Genomic DNA, 22,703 nt, shown 5'->3' on the forward strand with positions numbered 1-22,703 from the left:
TCCTCAAGTGATGAATCAGAGAAGAACTTCCAAAACCACAAAAAAATTCCTTAAAGAGGGAAACCCTTTCTGAGATGAGAGAAACTTTAATGAGGTTAATTTTGTTTTAAATGAGCTTCCTATTCAATTTTTTAGAATCAATAAAGCACTTAGTCCACTGTATTAAATAATTTAAAACCACACATTTCCTCACGGGGTAAAAAAGCATTTGATGTTGTTCAGAATAATTTCTAATTTAGGAATGAAATATGGGATTACTTGTGGACAAATCCCGCAAAACATACAATCTGTGATCCAAAGCGTGGTTTCAGTTCAGCATCTGCCCCAAAGTTATGACTGCCACAATGAATATTTAACTTAAAAACCAATTAAAAACAAATGGCAAAGTCTGCACTCAATCTATTCTTCCATACCTAACCATGCTCTTTTTAACACAGAGGAGAGAATGACACCCCTGTCTTTCCCTGAAAATTAATAAATCTATCAATAAAATTATTTTTAAGAAGAATTTTTAAGTATTTTAAGAAGAAATAAGTGCAGTTGGTTAAGAACAGCTACCACAATATGAATAATATTTCCAACTCTGAAGACTAGGGCTGTATCTAAAAGTATCAAAATAAATATATTTTGCAACTTAAAGTATTGGCTTCTACTATAGCAATATGCTGTATTTTTAATAGAAATTATGCTAATTGTTGGACACCACATGTACCCCCTGGCTTAGCAAACTGATGGCCTGTGACATTCTATAGTTCTTTGACAAGGATAGCTTCTGGAAAGTCACAGTCAATCAGTGTTTTTGCTTTTATTTCATTCCTAAATGTATAGCTTTCAGGAAATAGAAATGATGAGCTAAATTCTCTGCTGATTTGATTGGGCACAGTACCAATGTTTTAAACTGGAGGAAAGAAAGCCCATTTACACTAACAAAGAACTTGATCCCTCATATGCAGGTCAAAAAACATGGCTCAAGTGGCAAAACACCTGCGCTAACATTTTTCCAGAGCACTGTAGTCCCTCTGTAATTCACAGCTGCCACTTGATTTCTCAGTTTTATCTGTCATTCCTTCCTGAATATCTGGGAAATGGCACTAACTGTCTGCTCCCTAAAGATTAGAGATGTGAGGGGATTAGAAGATCATTGTACTGTCTCCTACAAGATGGCGAAAAGTAAAGAAGGAAACTATAGTGGGGAGAAAGATTTGCAGATAGGGCAGGAATCCTGCTTGTAATGGGTTAAAATAAAACCGGGAACCTGGAAAAACACTCTGAGATCCATCGAAAAAGTGTGTTAAACCTTCGGTGAGCCTTTCAAAGGTTACTGAAGTTCAAGCTCCTCTTTTTTAAAGAAATTAGATTTTTAGCTTGACAAGCTCAGTGTTCTCTCCCCCTTCTTCTTTCCAAGCAAAAACTGAGAAGAAATCAGAATGTGTGGTAGTATGCTGCACTACACTAGAATATTGTGTGTGATGCTCCCTGGGGTACACAGGGGTACACAGCACATTACCACAACCTGCTCTGTGGTAAATCATCTCCCTGAAACCAACAGCCTCTGGCAGCACAAGCACTCTCTACCTTTCAGGTCCCAACAGGCCTCATTTTCTCTGTTCAGACAGTGACAGGCACACATCAACTCCTGAGTCCTCCAAGTGTTCCTACAGTGTCCAGCCCCTTATCCACTGAACACTCACAGAATTACCAGACCTCCTATTACCAAAGGAACAGTACACACACCAGCTTGTAAATTTCAACTCAGGATCATCCCTTTGCTTAACATCACAGCACTTAGATTTATTTATAGTGAAAATAAGAATAAGTTTATTATCGAAGATTAGAGATTCATGTGGCAGTGAGTAAAAATACTGGAAACAAATGGTTCCATATAAAATAAAATCGTAACATGCTTTCTAGAAACTACACTAAGACAGCTGTAGCGGCACAGGAACCAGCAAACAGAGTTGTAAACCGCGGAGTCTGAGTGGGAGTCTGAGTGGGAGCTCTGTTGGAGGAGAAGGTATTTGTGTTTGGTTTTGTATTTGTATGTGTAGAGGCTTGTAGGGGCTTTGTGCTGGGAGAGAAGCTGAGCCCTGATTAGGGGGCAGGGCTTCTCTGACTAGGGGTCCTATAAAGGTAGCCAGCCAGTCAGGCAGCGGCACAGGAGCCAGCAAACAGAGCTGTAAACAGGAGAGTTTGTCTTGTGGTGCTTGTTTGGGGTTTGTTTTTGCTGTGGGTGGTGGTGTTTTGGTGTGGTTTGTGTTTCCCAGATTAACAGGGTTTAGGTGGGAAGGCTATGACAGCTACAGAGGCAGGAGTGGGAGTGACCCATGTCGTGGAAGACACAATGAAGATGACGGGATGTGGAAGCTGCGGTATGTACATGATCCTGGAGGGGGTACCTGGTAAGAGTTTTGTCTTCATGAAATGTCATCTGATAGAGCTGATGGAGGAAAAGATCTGAGGTTTGGAGATGCAGGTGGAAAGTCTGGTTGAGTTTAGAAAGGGGTTCGAGCAGATTATGGAGCAAAGACATGAGGTATCTGAAGGGAAAATTCAGACTTGCAGATGGAAGCAGGGCTGAGGAATTCTGAGGGGAGACTGGGTGAGGAAAGTGGTCAGTGGAAGCATGTGACTAAAAGAACCAGGCAGAGGAAAAGACGGGCTAGTGAAGGAGAAATAGAGCTCAAGAACAGGTTTGCAGAGTTGGAAAATGAAGAAGGGGCTCAGCAGGCAGTCACTGAAGGTGGAAGGGCAAGGAAGAAGAGAAGAGTGGCTAGTCCTATAGGAAAAGGGGAAGAGTCAATGGAGACTACACCAAATATGAGCCCCAGGAGTTTACAGGATGGGTTGAAGAGGATTACAGGGGAGAATAGGAATGGAAAGAACTTGCAGCCAGAGGGAACAGGGGATAGACTGGAGAATAGCACCATCACCAGGAAAAGGCAGGTCTATGTGACTAGGGACTCTTTACTGAGAAGAATAGACAGGCCTGTAACCAAAGCTGATCCAGAGAACAGAAGGGTATGCTGTCTTCCAGGTGCTAAGATATGGGATGTAGACCTGAGGGTGAAAAGGATCCTAAAGGGAGCAGGAAAGAATCCCCTAATTATCCTTCATGTGGGAACAAATGATACGGCTAGATTCTCGCTGGAAAGTATTAAGGGAGACGATGCTAAGCTGGGGAAGACGCTTAAGAAAGTCAAGGCTCAGGTGATCTTTAGTGGGATTCTGCCTCTTCCTAGAGAAGGGCAACAAAGGTGTGACAAGATTATGACTATCAACAGATGGCTTAGGCAGCGGTGCTATAAGGAGGGCTTTGGGATGTATGGCCACTAGAAGGCATTCATGGACAGGACAGTTCTTGCAGGATGGACTTCATCTGAGTAGGGAAGGAAATAGACTTCTAGAATGGAGGTTGGCACAACTGATTAAGAGAGCTTTAAACTAGGAATTTGGGGGAGATGGTTGGGAGATGTCCAGGTAATCTCCACGCCGGATTTTAGCATTGTGAGGGAAGAAAATGAAGTAAGAAAGGATAGAGCCGTGGGTAGGAGAATGTATATAAGGAGGGAGGGCAGTGTGGATACCAGTCTAATAGGTTATACTGGCTGTAGAATGACGGTGCCTAATAGGGTACAGAATGTGAGCGAGGCCAAACAGCAAAAATTAAGGTATTTGTACACCAATGCGAGGAGCCAAGGTAACAAAATGGAGGAACTAGAGCTACTGGTGCAGGAAGTGAAACCAGATAATATAGGGATAACAGAAACATGGTGGAATAGTCATCATGACTGGACTACAGCTATTGAAGGGTATGTGCTGTTTAGGAAAGACAGAAATAAAGGTAAAGGTGGTGGAGTAACATTGTATATCAATGATGAGGTAAAATGTAAAGAAATAAGAAATGATGGAATGGATAAGACAGAGTCCATCTGGGCAAAAATTACATTGGGGAGAGCCTCCCCTGGGATAGTGCTTGGGGTGTGCTATAGACTGCCGGGATCTAATTTGGATATGGATAGAGCCCGCTTTAATGTTTTTAATGAAGTAAATACTAATGGAAACTGTGTGATCATGGGAGACTTTAACTTCCCAGATATAGACTGGAGGACAAGTGCTAGTAATAATAATAGGGCTCAGATTTTCCTAGATGCGATAGCTGATGGATTCCTTCATCAAGTAGTTGCTGAACCGATAAGAGGGGATGTCAGTTTAGATTTGGTTTTGGTGAGTAGTGAGGACCTCATAGAAGAAATGGTTGTAGGGGATAATCTTGGTTCAAGTGATCATGAGCTAATTCAGTTCAAAGTGAACGGAAGGATTGACAAAAATAAATCTGCAACTAGGGTTTTTGATTTCAAAAGGGCTGACTTTCAAAAATTAAGGAAATTAGTTAGGGAAGTAGATTGGACTGAAGAACTTATGGATCTAAAGGCAGAGGAGGCCGGGGATTACTTCAAGTCAAAGCTGCAGAAGCTATCGGAAGCCTGCATCCCAAGAAAGGGGAAAAAACTCATAGGCATGAGTTGTAGACCAAGCTGGATGAGCAAGCATCTCAGAGAGGTGATTAAGAAAAAACAGAAAGCATACAGGGCGTGGAAGATGGGAGGGATCAGCAAGGAAAGCTACCTTATTGAGGTCAGAACATGTAGGGATAAAGTGAGACAGGATAAAAGTCAAGTAGAGTTGGACCTTGCAAAGGGAATGAAAACCAATAGTCAAAGGTTCTATAGCCATATAAATAAGAAGAAAACAAAGAAAGAAGTGGGATCGCTAAACACTGAGTCTCTACGTAAAAGAATAAATGGACACAAATCAGATGTCAAGAATTATAACATTCATAAACCAGTCGGAGAACACTTCAATCTCTCTGGTCACGCGATTACAGACATGAAAGTTGCAATATTACAACAGAAAAACTTCAAATCCAGACTCCAGCGAGAGACTGCTGAATTGGAATTCATTTGCAAATTGGATACTATTAATTTAGGCTTGAATAGAGACTGGGAGTAGCTAAGTCATTATGCAAGGCAACCTATTTCCCCTTTTTTTTTCCTATAACCCCCCCCCCCCCAGACGTTCTTGTTAAACCCTGGATTTGTGCTGGAAATGGCCCACCTTGATTATCATACACATTGTAAGGAGAGTGATCACTTTAGATAAGCTATTACCAGCAGGAGAGTGAGGTGAGGGGAGGTATTTTTTCATGCTTTGTGTGTATCAAAAGATCTTCTAAACTCTCCACAGTATGCATCCGATGAAGTGAGCTGTAGCTCACGAAAGCTTATGCTCAAATAAATTGGTTAGTCTCTAAGGTGCCACAAGTACTCCTTTTCTTTTTGTGAATACAGACTAACACGGCTGTTACTCTGAAAACTGAGGATGGAGTGGAGGTTAAGGATAATCTAGGCATGGCCCAATATCTAAACAAATACTTTGCCTCAGTCTTTAATAAGGCTAAAGAGGATCTTAGGGATAATGGTAGCATGACAAATGGGAATGAGGATATGGAGGTAGATATTACTGTATCTGAGGTAGAAGCGAAACTCGAACAGCTTAATGGGACTAAATTGGGGGGCCCAGATAATCTTCATCCAAGAATATTAAAGGAATTGGCACATGAAATTGCAGGCCTATGAGCAAGAATTTTTAATGAATCTGTAAACTCAGGGGTTGTACAGTATGATTGGAGAATTGCTAACATAGTTCCTATTTTTAAGAAAGGAAAAAAAGGTGATCTGAGTAACTACAGGCCTGTTAGTTTGACATCTGTAGTATGCAAGGTCTTGGAAAAAATTTTGAAGGAGAAAGTAGTTAAGGACATTGAAGTCAATGGTAAATGGGACAAAATACAACATGGTTTTACAAAAGGTAGATCGTGCCAAACCAACCTGATCTCCTTCTTTGAGAAAGTAACAGATTTTTAGGCAAAGGAAACGCAGTGAATATAATTTACCTAGATTTCAGTAAGGCATTTGATACAGTGCCACATGGGGAATTATTAGTTAAATTGGAAATGATGGGGATCAATATGAAAATTGAAAGGTGGATAAGGAATTGGTTAACAGGGAGACTACAGCGGGTCCTACTGAAAGGTGAACTGTCAGGCTGGAGGGAGGTTACCAGTGGAGTTCCTCAGGGATCAGTTTTGGGACCAATCTTATTTAATCTTTTTATTACTGACCTCGGCACAAAAAGTGGGAGTGTGCTAATAAAATTTGCGGATGATACAAAGCTGGGAGGTATTGCCAATTTAGAGAAGGACCGGGAAATCATACAGGAAGATTTGGATGACCTTGCAAACTGGAGTAATAGTAATAGGATGGAATTTAATAGTGAGAAGTGTAAGGTTATGCACTTAGGGATTAATAACAAGAATTTTTGTTATAAGCTGGGGACACATCACTTGGAAGTAGCCCAGGAGGAGAAGGACCTCGGAGTATTGATTGATCACGGGACAACTATGAGCCGGCAATGTGATATGGCTGTGAAAAAAGCTAATGCGGTCTTGGGATGCATCAGGCGAGGTATTTCCAGTAGAGATAAGCAGGTTTTAGTACCGTTATACAAGGCACTGGTGAGACCTCACATGGAATACTGTGTGCAGTTCTGCTCTCCCATGTTTAAGAAGGATGAATTCAAACTGGAAGAGGTACAGAGAAGGGCTACTAGGATGATCCGAGGAATGGAAAACCTGTCTTATGAAAGGAGACTCAAGGAGCTTGGCTTGTTTAGCCTAACCAAAAGAAGGGGACATATGATTGCTCTCTATAAATATATCAGAGGGATAAATACCGGAGAGGGAGAGGAATTATTTAAGCTCAGTACCAATGTGGACACAAGAACAAATGGATATAAACTGGTCATTGGGAAGTCTAGACTTGAAATTAGACGAAGGTTTCTAACCATCAGAGGAGTGAACTTTTGGAATAGCCTTCCAAGGGAAGCAGTGGGGGCAAAAGACCTCTTTGGCTTTAAGATTAAACTCGATAAATTTATGGAGGAGATGGTATGATGGGATAACATGATTTTGGTAATTAATTGATCTTTAAATATTCATGGTAAATAGGCCCAATGGCCTGTGATGGGGTGGGATCTGAGTTACTACAGAAAATTCTTTCCTGGGTATCTGGCTGGTGAATCTTGACCATATGCTCAGGGTTTAGCTGATTGCCATATTTAGGGTCAGGAAGGAATTTTCTTCCAAGGCAGATTGGAAGAGGCCCTGGAGGTTTTTTGCCTTCCTCTGTAGCATGAGGCATGGGTCACTTGCTGGAGGATTCTCTGCTCCTTGAAGTCTTTAAACCACGATTGGAGGACTTTGATAGCTCAGACATAGGTGAGAGGTTTTTTGCAGGAGTGGGTGGGTGAGATTCTGTGGCCTGCGTTGTGCAGGAGGTTAGACTAGATGATCATAGTGGTCCCTTCTGACCTTGGTATCTATGAATCTTGTCTAAAGAAGCTTATCTCACGCAAAGTTCTCTCCAGTGTTTTCAGCCAACCCTGGTTGAGAACCCATTTTCATGAAGCAAAGTCCATTTACTTCCTAGGTAAGGGATTCCAGGCTGTCTTCTTTGCCTCCCAAAATATAGTGGAGGAAACCTTTGAAGTGTACCTCAAGATAAGGTTCTCTCCCCTTCCCTGCTGATTTTCTCTTTCTGTTAGTTTCTTTTTAAAGAATTCTTTTTAAAAAATTTACAATTCTTCATTTGCATTTATTTCAGTCTAGTGATAGGAGACCCTTTGTGAATGAGACAATGCTCAATTTACATATAAACAGATAGCTGGATAAATATCTCATCAGACAGAATGGTTGCTTTGCTGGTGAACAGTACCTAGGCACGGACTTTAAAAAATATATATTTTCAGTGTATATACATAACTTCCTACACCACACCTGTACATGTACTCCACAATGATGATAACGTCCAGTGACATACTGGATTTCATTTGAGAGCTTTGGTGAACTAGAATGTTTTTACCAGAATCGGAAGATTCCTGTAACCATGGGCGCTCAGTGCACCCATGGAGAAAAAATAGGGAGTGCTCAATACCCATTGGACTGGCTGGGGCTGCTGCTCTGGCAGCCCTGGAGCTGGCTGCCAATCAACTGTTTAGCAGGTTGCCCCGCGCCGCCCCTCAGCTGTTGAGAAGGGCTGCTCTACCACTTGCTTCTCTCTGTCCCCTCCCCGCCTCACTGCGCTTAAGGCAGGAGGGGGCAGAAAACAGCAAGTAATGGCGGGTGGGAGGTGCTCCGGCACAGGGGTCTCGGGGGAGGGAGTGGGAAGAGATGGAGTGGGTACGGGACCTCAAGAAGGGGCGGAGCCATTGTAGGGCATCCACCAGCAAAACTAAAAGTCAGCAGCTATGCCTGTAACCCCTTGGTATTCCCTCTGCAGAGGTGAAAGTAAGCCGGTACGCCCCAGTATGGCATACTGGCAAGAGCCGGTGCTCCATACCAGGGTGGATCGGCTTCCCCAGGCGCAATTTAAAGGGCCTGCAGCTCCCAGCAGCAGCTGGAGTCCCCAGCCCTTTAAATTGCTGCCAGAGCCCCGCTGCCGGAGCTCTGGGGTAGCGACGGCATGGCTGGAGCGGCGATTTAAAGGGCCCACAGAGGTAGCGGCGGCTGAGCCCTGGGCCCTTTAAATCATCCCCGGAGCCCCACCGCCACTTGCCCAGGGCTCCGGCAGGCTCCGGGGATGAATTAAAGGGCCCGGGGCAGTAGTGGCTGCTGGAGACCTGGGAAAGTGGTGGCAGGGCTCCAGGGACAATTTCAAGGGCCCAGGGCTCCGGCTGCCACTACCGCCCAGGGCCCTTTAAACCGCTGCCAGAGCCCCTGACTGCCGCTGTTACCCCGGGGAGGGGGAAGGAGGCACTTGCCAGTACAGGGTGGGCCGGGGCTGGCTCTGACCTCCCCCAGCCCCGCCTCTTCTGCACGAGGCCCCGCCCCTTCCGGGGGCCAGAGCCGGCCCCAGCCCAGCCCTGTACCAGTAAGTCCCTAGACTTACTTTCACCTCTGCCCCTCTGTGCCCCTTGACATTTGGCACTGAGGTGCTAGACACACAGTACCATCAGGGGGCTCCAAATAAATGAGGTGAGGCCACATTCTAAGAGATCCAACAACTTTAATGCAGCTAGAGCCCCACACAGCGGTACCACTGCCTTCCTCTCTTATAGCTGGCAACAAGCAGCCCCACTGCCAAAGAACGCTTACACTTCTCATTTCCACAGCTTCTATCTCAAATCTAGTGGGGAGGCAAAGCCTATAACATGCTCTTTATATTGGACACACAATATATTGGGCAAGATTCACTGGTACACTTGTCAGCTTTGTGCTGTTCCAACAATCACAAAGGTGTCATCAAGCTGTCTTAACCCAGCCAGTTATGCTGGGTTTATTTTGAGCTGTCAGAGCAATGCAAAACAGTCAGGCCATACCAATGAATATGGCTATAGTTTATCTACAAATTCTGACTGTTCGTTTAAAATTTCTGATATATTTTTGGATCATAGTTCTGCCCTTCCAAACCTGCATTTTAAGGTAAGAGTCAATTTGGACCATTCCAAAGAATTAAACACACACACACACACAAAACAAAACAAAAGATATGCACAATAATACTTCCTATTAGCTACATGTTCAAAGGAGAAAAGTTGCAGTGATTTGGTCCAGGAAATCTCATAGAAATACTGCATATAAAGGCAGGGTAAGGTCACATGAGAGAAGTCTTGATGCCACCTGGTTATTTGAGATAGTAATTAATCCAAAACCAGGAATGTGTGAAGTGTATTTAAGGAAAAACCTACCCTTTAAACACTTCAAGATGAATTTCTTTATGGAAATGTTGTTTGAGATACAGTATGGAACAAAAGTCAGCAACACATACAAGAAGTTTAAATTAGTTCAAGAGGAAACTCAGCAAAACATTTGGGGAAGAATGGAATGAAAGGTAGCAGTTACTAGCACTTTGAGGGCGTGGGGGGATTCTGAGATACAGGTGGATTTGTATTCTCTAAGGCAGAGTTGCCCAACCTTATGACACAGGAGGGCCACATAAACCTAAGCGCATCCTTGTGTGGGCCAAACATATTCTACATTCTTGTGTAAGTTAAAGTGATGTAAACATCATGCCAACATACTAATGAATTGGCTATTAGTATGTTGTATTGAAGCAGGCCGCTCTGATGGGCCATATATGGCCCACAGGCTGTAGATTGGGCACCCCTGCTCAAAGGGTATATATTTACATTGCACTCAGAGGTGTCACTGCAGCACATGTAGACATTTCTCAGCTAGTTTTGATCTAGCTAGCTCAAACAACAGCAGCAGTGAAGTAGCAGCAACATAGACTAGCTGCTGGAGTCTATACCCTGGGTCCCTTCACTGCTATTGTTTTCAACCTCACTAGATCAACAATAGCTTGGTTATGTCTACACATGCTTTAGTCAGACCTACAATTGCAGTGTAGACATACTTTACAGATTATAAAGCCCAAATAGCCTATATAATCTTTGCCTGAAAAAAAAAGGAAGAATATCTACAGAACTGTATTACTTTGTTGCATTATTGTTAGATTCCCATCTCTATGGGGAAACTGGGCATGTAGTATGATAGTACACGAAGAGAGCAGACAGTGCATGCCCTAGCACATCATAAATAACGCATTTTTTGCTTTGTAGTAGATCCCTAAAACCAGTCAAGACCAGAATCCAGTTGTGGTGGACATTGTGCCAACACCTAGAAAGGCACAGTCTTTGCCTTTATGAACTTACAGTCTAACACATTCATATTGAACATTTCATTCAAAGATCCCAATGCCTCTTACAAAGCTGGGCAAGTATCCCACTTTTGCAGCTGGGGACACACACAGAAAGGATGAACTTCTGGAACCATCGTAGTCAATGGCAAATGTCCCTTTGACTTCAGTGGGTCCAGAATTTCACCCAGACAGCTTGAGGGAATCACTCAAGGACACACAACTAGCTAGTGGAGATGCGGGGTAAGAGCCCCGCTTTCCTAATTTTGCGTCCCTTGGTCTAACCAACAGAACCATCATGCATTACAGCTTCCACTCATCAAAGACCAGAGATATAGCAGAAATCAAAAATGACCTGAACTAAAATTAGCAAAATATTAAGTTTGACCGAAGGTATGTAATCCATTGATTGACTCAATCAATGGTAAAGTGAAGGAAAACATGGAATGGTATCTGATACATACTCAGAATCTTCCTACTATGCAAATTGTTTTTGTTTTTCTGTTAGCTTGTCCTTGTCTACCCAGTCCCATCCACTTGTCATAAACCTAGGTTGTGAGCTATTTAGGACAAGTACTATCTTCTTATAGTTTGTTTATATATAGTACATAGCACAATAGGGCCCTAAATCCTTGATTGCGGCTTCTTAGCAGAATTGTAATAGACAACCAATAAGAATGAGAGGTTTTAAACTATTTTATCTACATAAAATTTGTTGATCAAACTCTCCGACTCTGAGTATTCATCAAATGCAATAGTAGACATATTTGTATTTACCAAATGTACTTGCAATATACTTTCATAGATTTCAAGACCAGAAGGGGGCTGGACTAGATGACCTCCTGAGGTCCCTTCCAACCCTGATATTCTATTATTCTATGATCTATGATTCTATGGGACCATTGTGATCATCTAGTCTGACCTCCTGTATAACACAGAACTTCCCCCAAAATAATTCCTAGAGCGTGTCTTTTAGGAAATCATCCAATCTTGAATTAAAAATCCACAACAACCCTTTGTAAAGTGTTCTAATGGTTAATTATCCTTACTGTCAAAAATGTACAGCTTATTTCCAGGTTTAGGAACAATTTGTTTTTTAATTGGTATATTGGTATATTTCACCACACACACAAACTGATGAAAAAATAGCTTGATTGATAATTATCAAAATTACAGATAGGCAAAGTAAGAAAAGAGAAGTTATTAGAGTTTGATTTAAGGATATCTACCTTTGTATATTTTGCCATTTGATGTAACAGTTTGTGGTTTTATGGCAATAAAGCTTAACTTTTTGAATCTCAGGGTCTACTGTCACTAAATAATTATTGTCTAACTCCTCTTTTGTCTGACTCCTCCATAATTTCCTGCAACTGTGAATATTTAAATCAATAAAAACTGGAAAAAATGCTTAAAAATAAACTTCAATATTTGTCTAAATGATAAAAAAACAAAAACTGAATTCTGCCAAGCCTAAATATACTCATGACTGGTATTATTTTTATTTATATGCAGTATAAATATTTATATGCCTTAAAATTCCACCAGTGCAGCAGGAAGGGAGTGTGTTTGTACAACAACCCCCTGTTCTTTAATTTGATTCACCCAGCAGAACACTAGAAATATTAGGAATATTGAGTTTTCAGGAGTGCGGCATCTTAGGTGTGCATGGTGCTTTACAGGCAAATAAAAGTCAGTCACTGACCCTATGAGTTTGCAAGATAGGTAAGGGTTGCAGAATCTTGTCCTGAGTTACATTAGACATGGCATGGGAGACAGATAAACCAACAGGCATGGAGGTGGGAATGAGAAGAAGAAGAAACTCAGAACAGCAGCAGCAGAATCATATTCTTTTACCATTCCAAGAAATAACACCTCCAAAAGGCAGTACTTACTGGGTGGAATGTTCTAAGAGAGCAGCATCACCCTCTGAAGAACCATTTTTTAGGTATGGAACTGCACTTCCAAAAGTAATGGGATGAGGAGAGAAGGGAAACCCATGGTAGCTCCGAAAGATATTTAAGTCACAGAATATCAAAATACCCACCTAATGCATAGAGATTTCAGAATATCCTTTCTATTCAGAAGTAAGTAACATTTTTGGAACTAGACTAATTTGCCTCTATTGTATGGTTTTATCCTCTCAACTGTACGTGGATTACATTGTTCATCGGTGTCAGAGGACTAGTACAGGACACTAGGAATGATATTGCAATTTACATTGCATAAATTTAACAGTAGAACATTAATTTGGATGAGATGGTGGCGAAGAGCAGGAAATAAGCTCTTTGGGGCAAAGATAGTCTTTTTGTTCTGTGTTTGCACAGCATCTAGAGCTTTGGGGTTCTTGTCCATGACTGGGGTTCTGACACACTATGCTTATGAACACAAATAATAATAATTCTGCCTGTCAACCCTCCTTTCTCATGATATTTCTGTACTGTATTTGAATGCTCTTTGTCTGGGCCAGTGATATTGTTTCCATATCCTTGAATAATTGTTTCCACCTACACATTTTTGACTTTTCATTAAGAGATGATGTTAAATTGTTGAGCAGATCCAACATTATTTTGGTCAGCAAATTCAATGAAGGGCTTAATATTTCTTTTTAATACTTTGTTTTACAGAAGCTTCTAATCATCCAAGTGAAAATACTGTACAAAATTTTCCATTCAGTCTAAGTCATGGCTTTCCTTTGAGTCATTTTCTTAATCATTAAGAAGCCATCCAAATGCAGTTGCCATTAAATTTATAACCAGAGCCTGCGTTTAATTAAAACCTTACTACAACAAGAGAGAAACAGTGGGCTTTTCCATGCAGCTAAATGGAATCTGCACATACTTGCTTATAATTCAATTTTAACAGTGCCCTTTTTAGAGAAGAATCTTCTCTTTCACACACCCCTGTCCAGTCTTCCCCTGTCTGTCTTAGATTATTATTGGACTGGTGCCATTACAGTGGTCTGCACTGCACAAGATCAAATCTGAACTTACATAACACAAAGAGCATCCTCAGTTTCTCAGTCACTCCAACTTGCATCTGACAGCACTCCTGAAGCACAGACTTTACACAAACTGCTAGTAAAACTCAACATTCCAAATTTTGTTCTCTTAAAAGTCACTATTGTTCTCATTCAGTCTTTAGTTTAAAGAAGAAAAAAAGAACCCTGGGTACTATGAACAACTTCCAGACATTCCTTCCAACCCCATTTTTTTTAACAGTGTTGTAAGGCTCTGGTATACAGAACCCTTGGAATGGGCATGGTTATCATTAAGCCAAGATTCATTTATCTCTAAGATATGACACAAGCTAGAAAAACAAATGGGATTTCCAGTTAACCATATGCTCTAGCATGATATTCCTTTGATCATTCAGAATAAAGTTTCCACATTTGAATAGTTCATGGATTTTGGAGAGCAGTGTATTAAAATAAAAAGCAAGACATGACTATATCAATGATCTAATAAGTGATTAACCTTGGAGAAATTCCACCTTCTTCAGTAATGCGTCATTTTCTTTTGCAATCCCTGATCTGTTTTTCGAAGCATATAATGTGCCTTGAAATGAGACTGCTGATAATTATATATTTAATTTTTTGTTACATAAAACAGTTAGATCCAAGGTCATGTCATGTATGCATGTATTTAGAATAAGGGTATTACTAGATTTTCACATATCTCTTGACTATACATCTTAATTTACCCCTTCTTTATTACTTACCATTGGTTTCCAGTAGCATCCACAATGTCCTAAGCAAAAAAAAAAGAAATTGTGGACCCTGCTCCAAAGTGCTTATGATAGACAAATTAAGGGTAGAAAAACATATGAAGACTGACAAAATACTCTAGAGAAATGTTGTGTTAGAACTAATAACTGTCATTCATTAAAATTCATAAAAATCCTAAAGTTGTGTTCTACTTCGAGCCAGTCAATTTTTCGGTGGATTATTTTTCTGTTGGAACATGTTGATTTGTTGAGACAAAAAATGTTCATGGAAATGTATCCATTTTGATGAAACTTTCACCATGAAAGTTTTTCAGGTCCACAAAATGTAATTTCTGGTCTAAATCAGAGAAAGCGAGAAACTCTGGGATATGTTAGACTCATGTTCAAGTCCCTGGTCCGAATCAGGCAAAGCAGGCATTTGAATGTGGATCTGCCACATCCCAGATGACAATCCTAACAACCAGGCTGTAAAGTCAGTCTCCCTCTCCGGCTAGAGCTGTTCCACTGTGTATAAATAATTAAATATTTATTGAGTCAGAGAGAATCAGGCAGAACCATGTGGGTACACAGACCTATAATAGTGTGGATGTGAAGTATAAAACTTTAATTTGTTTTATTTTTACTATGTCTATATTAATGGGATCTTGAAAGCAGCTTTGAACAGTTCTATCTTTGGGCTTTATTAGAGCAAAATGACCTTTCAATAAGCCATAGGGTGACTGGTCTATAATTTGTTACTGTGGTCATGAGGCCCTAGCAAACCTTGAGGAAGTATGAGTATAAGACATGTGAATGAATAAGCAACAATGACAATTTTGTAAGGCAAAATTCCATGAATCATGTCCATGGAAGTGGCTAGGCCTTAACAGTCCAAGAAGCCATTAACCCAGATAAAGGATTGAAATAGTTTTAGTGGAGTCATCATCTATTATTTCCCTGCTTTTGGCTGCTTGGAAGAAATGCGTGGAATTGCAGTTAATGGTGGATATAGTGAAGAAGCAGTCCATTGAAAAGAGGATCCCAAAAGCAGGTCTACAGCTGAGACTGACCATGTTCACCTGGGATTGGACAATGCAGCTGTGGCACAAAACCTATGATCCCCTCATTTGCTCAGAAGATCCCTGGGGAGATACTGCAGAACATTACCAACTCAGCTTGCAACCTGAAAAGTCCAGATAAATAAGGAAGAAGTGTGTTCTTTACTGGGTCACCTCAATGACAACCAGACAGTTGATCTTCCTACTTTCCCTGGAACAGTCCTGAAGACACCACAAACCAACTAGTTGACTGCAGGATGCTGCACACTAGCCTGATAGCACCTGAGTCAGATGACAGCACTTGGCTCCCCCAAACTGTAATTCATGACTGACTCTGACGCTCCACAAACTAGGCAAGTCAAAGAGCAGATCCTTTTTCTAAGTAACATTTTTCCTTTTGATTCTTTAACTTGAACAGTCTATTGGCTCAGTGCCTGACTAATTACCTGATTTTTCCTAAACTTTTAGGTGTGGATGTTTGTGTATGTTAAATAATAGCACACACATATAAGCCCAAAGTAAAAAAGTTGCAATTAGGCATAAACTAACCTAGGTTCAAGGAAAACTTACCCCAGATCACATCGGAATGCATCCGATGAAGTGAGCTGTAGCTCACGAAAGCTTATGCTCAAATAAATTGGTTAGTCTCTAAGGTGCCACAAGTACTCCTTTTCTTTTTGAGATCACAAGAGGTCACTCTGGGAGCATAAAGGTTCCAGTATTAACCCATTCTGCTCACAAGGAAAATTGGAAGCTGTTTCCTTTTCAGTTACTTGATTTACTTTTGGACTACTCTCAACTCCTTGAGTGACAACGTGAGTGAGGTAATATCTTTTATACTAACTTCTGTTTGTAAGAGAAACAAGCATTCGAGCTTACACTGCATACAAGAGCTTGGGTAGTTAATCTGATTTCCATTGTAACTTCAATTTGATTATTGCATTGTTTAAGTGTTTCAGGGAATAGAGAAAATTAGTTAACTTTACATTTATTTCATCAACAGAATACATAAAAAGCACCTCAAATTGATTTTTCCTCATCAAATGGTGATGAGGGCCAAGCACCCTTAAGTAAAGAGATTTTAATAAAAACATTAACACCCATTGTTTCATGTTCTCTATGTATATAAATCTCCCCACTGTATTTTCCACTTAATGCATCCGATGAAGTGAGCTGTAGCTCACAAAAGCTTATGCTCAAATAAATTTTAGTCTCTAAGGTGCCGCAAGCCCTCCTTTTTGTATTAATAAGTCATTTATCTCAGGCCCTGAAATAAACTTCTATTATTACTGTAGCCAAGACTTGAACTTGGGTCTCCCACATACCAGATATGTGCCCTCACTACTGGGCTATTGGCTACTATGGGGGTCTTTTGCTCTCATTTTTTTTTCATGGAAATTTTGAAAGGTCTCAGTACTCCTTTGAGTGCTTGTGCACATATAGAGTCACAGAGTTTCAGGCCAGAGGAGAACACAAGATACCTAGTCTGACCCCCTGTATATCCAAGGCCACCAACACCCGCACACTAAACCCAACAAATATACATTCCACTGCAAGTGTATGTACGCAGAATACACTTGAGTCAAAGACTTGCCAGCAGTACCACTAGGCAGTGCATGTACCCCACTCTCCTCAACCTAGGCATTCTCGACATCACTAGACAGCTTCATCTCAATCAGGCCCTTTTCATAAGGCATCAACAGTCTCTAAACAGACATATTGATTGCCTCCTTGAGGACAACATACCAGTCTCACTACCTATCTACCTTTTGGAAGATGCCTATTGCTCTTTTACAGTGTTCAGAACAAAATGACACTGGACAAGTGGTTGCTGAGCACTGTAAAGAAGGGACATGTTATCCAGTTCACATCCCTCTCTTTCGCCAACCCACCTTTCCTGTCCCTTTTCAGGGACCCATTTTACAAGACCACGTCACTTCCAATAGTACGGTCTCTTCTGGAATTGAGAGTGATAGAAGAGGTTCTTTGTCATTGCAAAGGGAAAGTATTCTATTCCCATTACTTCCTAATTCCCAAAAAGTCTGGTGGCCTAAGCCCGATGTTTGACCTAAGGAAGTTGAACTATTTATCAAGAAAATCAAGTTCAAGGTGGTTATCTTCACTTCCATTATCCCTTCCCTGGAGTGTGGAGATTGGTATGCTAGTCTCAATTTGCAAGATGTGTACTTCCATGTGGTCACACATCCTGGTTACACAAATGCCTTCTCTTTAAAGCAGGAGACACCCACTACCAGTAGACGGTGCTCCCTTTTGGCCTGTCATTGTCCTCAAGGGTCTTCACAAAATGCATGTCAGTAGTAGCAGCCACTCTGCACCACCTAGGTTTCCAAATTTTCCCTTACCTGAATTACTGGCTAGTGTATTGACCCTCAAGCATCCAAGTCCACATCATCATCCTCATTATCAGACAGATGTTCTCTTGTCTGGGCCTGAAACTGAATTTAGATAAATCTAGCTGACATTGTGTGCAATAGTCATAGGAACAGACCTGGACTCCATAACCAAGATGGTCTCTCTTCTGAGGGACAGATTTCAGTACATAGTTGCTTTGTCTGAAGGCTTAATATTCAAGTCAACGACAACAGTGCTTTCCTGTCTACAGCTGCTGAGCCACATGGCCTCATGCATATACGTAAGTCCGCATACCTGACTTCACCTTCGCTATCTACAGACCTGGCTCCACTCACTCTATTGGCCAGCGAGGCATCCTGTGGACATACTAGTTTGTGTACCTGCATGAGTGTTTCAGTCCCAGCACTGTGGTTGGACTATTGCAATGTGGGCGAAGAGGTTCCTTTTCTGTCTCCAGAGCCAAATATGACTCTGTTTACAGATTCATCTACCAAAGGCTGGTGGACCCTTCCTTGGCCAACTTTGTGAGCAAACTCTGGTCAGCTCAAGAAGTCTCTGCACCAACATGCTGGAGCTCCATGTGATTTGTCAGGCCAGTGACATATTTATGTCTGCCATCAGGAACCAGCTGGTGTAAACCCTAACAGACAACACCACTACCAGGTTTTATCTCAACAGGCAGAGAGGTGGCAAATCGACTCAGCTGTGTGCGGAGTCTATCTACCTGTGGAACCTACACATAAGAAACAAAGTTTCCCTGACAGATTTCCATCTTCCAGGAATGAGAACACCATTGAAGACTCCCTAAGCAGGAATTTTGTACACCACCACAAATGGTCAATCAGAAAGGACATCCTCCTCCAGACCATCTGTCAGTAGGGATACCCAGAAATAGACTTGTTCGCTACCCATCAAACAATAATTGCAAGACCTTTTGCTCCAGGGTGAGCACAGTCCCAGTTCCTTAAAGATGCATTTCTCCTCCCATGGACCAATCATCTGCTGTATTTCCTCAAGTTCATCTCATCCCAAGAGTACTCAAGAAGCCAAAAACAGAGAAAGCAACATTAATCTTAGTGGTGCCAACCTGGTCAAGGCATTACTTGTTCATAGACCTACACACCAGATATTAATCTGTTCATCTATAACTTTTCCCCCTAGTCAGTGATTTCCTCTCTCAGAACCAGGTCAGGTCTCTGAATTCCAATCTCCAATCCCTCTACCTCACTACATGGATGATCTACGGTTAAATACTCAGCAAAAATGTGCTCTAGAGATGTCCAAGCTGTCTTAGCGAGCAGCAGGAAGGATTCCACTAGACCCATATACTCAGCTAAGTGAAGAGATTTTCCATCTTGGCACAATCTCCCTTCCAACCCTGATATTCTATGATTCTGATATTCTATGATTTATCACCACATAGCTCAGCCATTAGCCATATACTGGATTATGTACTGCATTTGTAGTCATCTGGCCTTTCAGTTAGCTCTGTGAGAGTTCACCTGGCTTCCATATTTGCACCAATAAAGCGTTTTTTCTGTATTCTATGGCCCTCTGGTGTCCAGAGTTCTGAAAGGTCTAGTCAATTGCTGCCATCTGGTATCTGATCTAGTGCTGTTATGGGACCTTAACCTACATCTGTCAAGATAAATGGGACCTCCTTTGAACGCATAGCAACAATGTCACGGTCTATGTTGTCTATGACAGTTGGGTTTCTTGTGGCTATTGCTCCAGCAAGAACAACTTTGGAACAAGTTCTGCTAGCTGGCCCTTCTTATATGTTTTTTTTTTTTAAGAAGGATAAGGCTTCCCTCAGATCATACCCTTGCCAAATGTGATGTCATCTTTCTACCTGAATCAATCTATTCAGCTCTCCCCCCAAAAAAACATCATTCTTCCAAAGCTGAAGAAAGACTTCAGAGCTTGGATGTCTGCTGAACTCTGCCATTCAACTTCACGAAACTAAATCATTCAGAGCCTCCCCCGGGTTCTTTGTAGTCTATGCTGAGAGAGTTAAATGCCAACCAGTGACAGCTCAATGTATCTCTCACTGGATCTCTGACTGTATCAAACTTTGTTACAATCTTGCAAAAGTCTCTCCTCCACCCACAATAAGGTCTCACTCCACCAGGGCTCGGTCCAGTTCAGGCCTTTTTGAGCAACATTCCCATAACCAATATCTGCAAAGCACAAATGCTGTTGTCTGCACATAACTTTTCCAGACATTATGACATCATTCAGGACTCTTGGGACACTGCCAGCTTTAGCAAGTCAGTATGTCAGTCTCCATTCAGATAATCTGAAGTTTCTCCAACTGTAAGGGAACTGCTACATAGCCACCAGCAGCGGACTATATATATGCACATAATCACTAGAAGGAGAAACAGCTGTTAGTTACCTTCAGTAATGGCTATTCTTCTAAATGCATTGTGCATATATACAGTCAATGACCCTCCTACCGTCCCCCACTACTTCAGACAATAGTTTCACAAGTGACAAGGAGGAGGCAGCAGGGGACTTTAGACACCTCTTCTATGGATTTGGCTCGACATTTGAGGGGAATGGAGGACATGCACCACCTCGTGGCACTGCTGGCAAAAGTGTCCGTCCCAGGTGCACTGGGCACACACACACACCTGCAATGGAATGTTCGTGTTCTGACAGGGTAGAGCCAGAGGGCAGCAGGAGAGGAATTTTTTTTTTTTGAAGCAGAAAAGAATTTCATTTACAAAGAATCACCAAAAAGAATAAAGCAAAACTATGCAACAAAACAAAAGCAGACGCAAGGTATAACACAGCAGCCGTCAGGAGGGAGAAGTGTTCAGGCTAGCCTGGGCCCAGAGCGGGGGGGCTTCCTCGACACTCGTGGTCTTCCACCCCCTCGAGTTACCTAGTGCCACGCCCAGTGTCACCGATTATTCCTCTCCTGAGAGTGCCTGACAAGATGGGCATGGCTGCGGGGTGGGCAGTTTGGGGGTGGGGGGACGTACACCCACGTGGTGACAGTGATGATGGTATCCACAGTGGCAACGGCTGGGGCTGGGGCCTCTCGCTCTTCCCCTCAATCAGAAGGTCAGACGGAGGGAACCGGACGGGGTCACCGAGCAGAGAACCTCGGACAGCGCCCACCGGTCCTCGAAGGCGTCAAGGGAGTCGGTGGATGCCGCCCAGAGGAACTCCACCCGGATACGTGAATGTACTGAGGATCGGAAAATGGCCCTACAGTCGCAGGACACTTCATTGGCCAACCTCCCCTCTCTTATAAATGGCTGTTTTAGCTAGGGCTAGGAGGAGGTTAACCAGGAGATCCTGTGACTTTGTGGGGCCACAGATGGGGAGTGTATAGGTAAAAAGGTGAGGGGAAAAGTGTAGCCAAAAGCATAATAAAATATTCGTGAGGAGCCGGAAAAGGGGCTGCAACCTGGCACACTCTAAATATACGTGTGCCAGGGTTTCCCTCATGTTGCAAAAAGGGCAAGTATCTGGGATGGGGGTGAACTGTGTCAAAAACACACCCGTGCTCACAGCTCCATGAAGGAGCCACCAACTAATGTCCCCGACAGACCTCAGGACCAAGGTGGAATACAGGCTGGCCCACCAGGGCTGCTCACCCTCCAAAGGTGGCAGGAGATCCCGCCACTTTGAGTCGGGGCGGGACACCAGGGTGTGGGCGTGAAGGGTGTGAAGCGTGAGTGTGTATAAATATTTCCGTGGTGCGATTTGGAAGCTGACCGGCTGCAGTTCATGCAGCCGGCTCGCCGTGAAAGCGTGAAGGGTTTGTTGGGATCTATGAGGTAGGGGCCCAATAAAAAGTTCCAGCGGGCCTGGGGTGCAGGGTCAGGGGGGGTGCACCCTCGCGCAGGGCTCGGTTGAGATAAGCCCGAGCAGCGGGCATCAAGGCAGCCTTCACCTCCTGAAGTACGCGCCGGGGGGTACGAGGTCTGGAGAGCCCCATGCACCGAGTGTCAGAGGATCCAGCCAGTCTCCCCGGTCGTAGTCCAGGAGGTCTCTGACTCTCGTGACTTCCGCCAGGACCAAACTCTGGTGCATCGAGCGGGACTCCGCCACCTGCAGACGAAGCTGGGGGTTGTGTAGCAGGGTCTCCGCGAGGAGATCTGCTCCCACGGTGACAGCCACTGACCTGGTTGTTGAAAACACTTTCCAGGTCCAGAGGAGGTCCTGGTAGAAGACCAGCAGCCTGGAGAGGTCTCGCGGAAAACCTATCAGACAAAGATAAAAGAGCTGCCGGTCATATCGGAGCCCTTGGAAGTGGCACAGGAAGGCATGCGCCAATATGCTCCATGTCAAACTACCTGCACTATAAAGGAGCCTCTGCAGGGCCTGGAGGCGGAAGACACGGACCTGAGTGTGCAGACACTTCAGGCCCTGCCCTCCTTCCTTCAGGGGTAGATGAAGAACCCTAACAGGGGCCCAGTGCATTCCTGACCAAAAGAACTCAAGAATTGATGTCCGGAGGTTGGTCAGGAAACCCGGGGCCGGAACCAGGGTGTTGAGCCGGTACCAGACCGTGGACAGGACTAGTTGGTTAAGCACTAGTGCTCTCCCTCGGAGGGAGAGACATCGGAGTAGCCTCATCCATTTCCGGAGCCGCTCTATCACCCCACCTTCTAAATTTTGCCAGTTCTCCAGCAGAGAAGGGTGCGTGGCAGAAAGGTAAACGCCTAGGTAGAGCAGTGGACCCATGCTCCACCGGATGGTCTGAAGCGTGGGTGGGAGGGAGCTCACCTGCCACCAGTCCCCCACAGCAAAGCCAGAGCTCTTGACCCAGTTGACTTGGGTGGAGGTGCCGAATAGA

The sequence above is a fragment of the Lepidochelys kempii genome, chromosome 1 (assembly GCF_965140285.1).
Source record: "Lepidochelys kempii isolate rLepKem1 chromosome 1, rLepKem1.hap1, whole genome shotgun sequence".
NCBI lineage: Eukaryota > Metazoa > Chordata > Testudines > Cheloniidae > Lepidochelys > Lepidochelys kempii.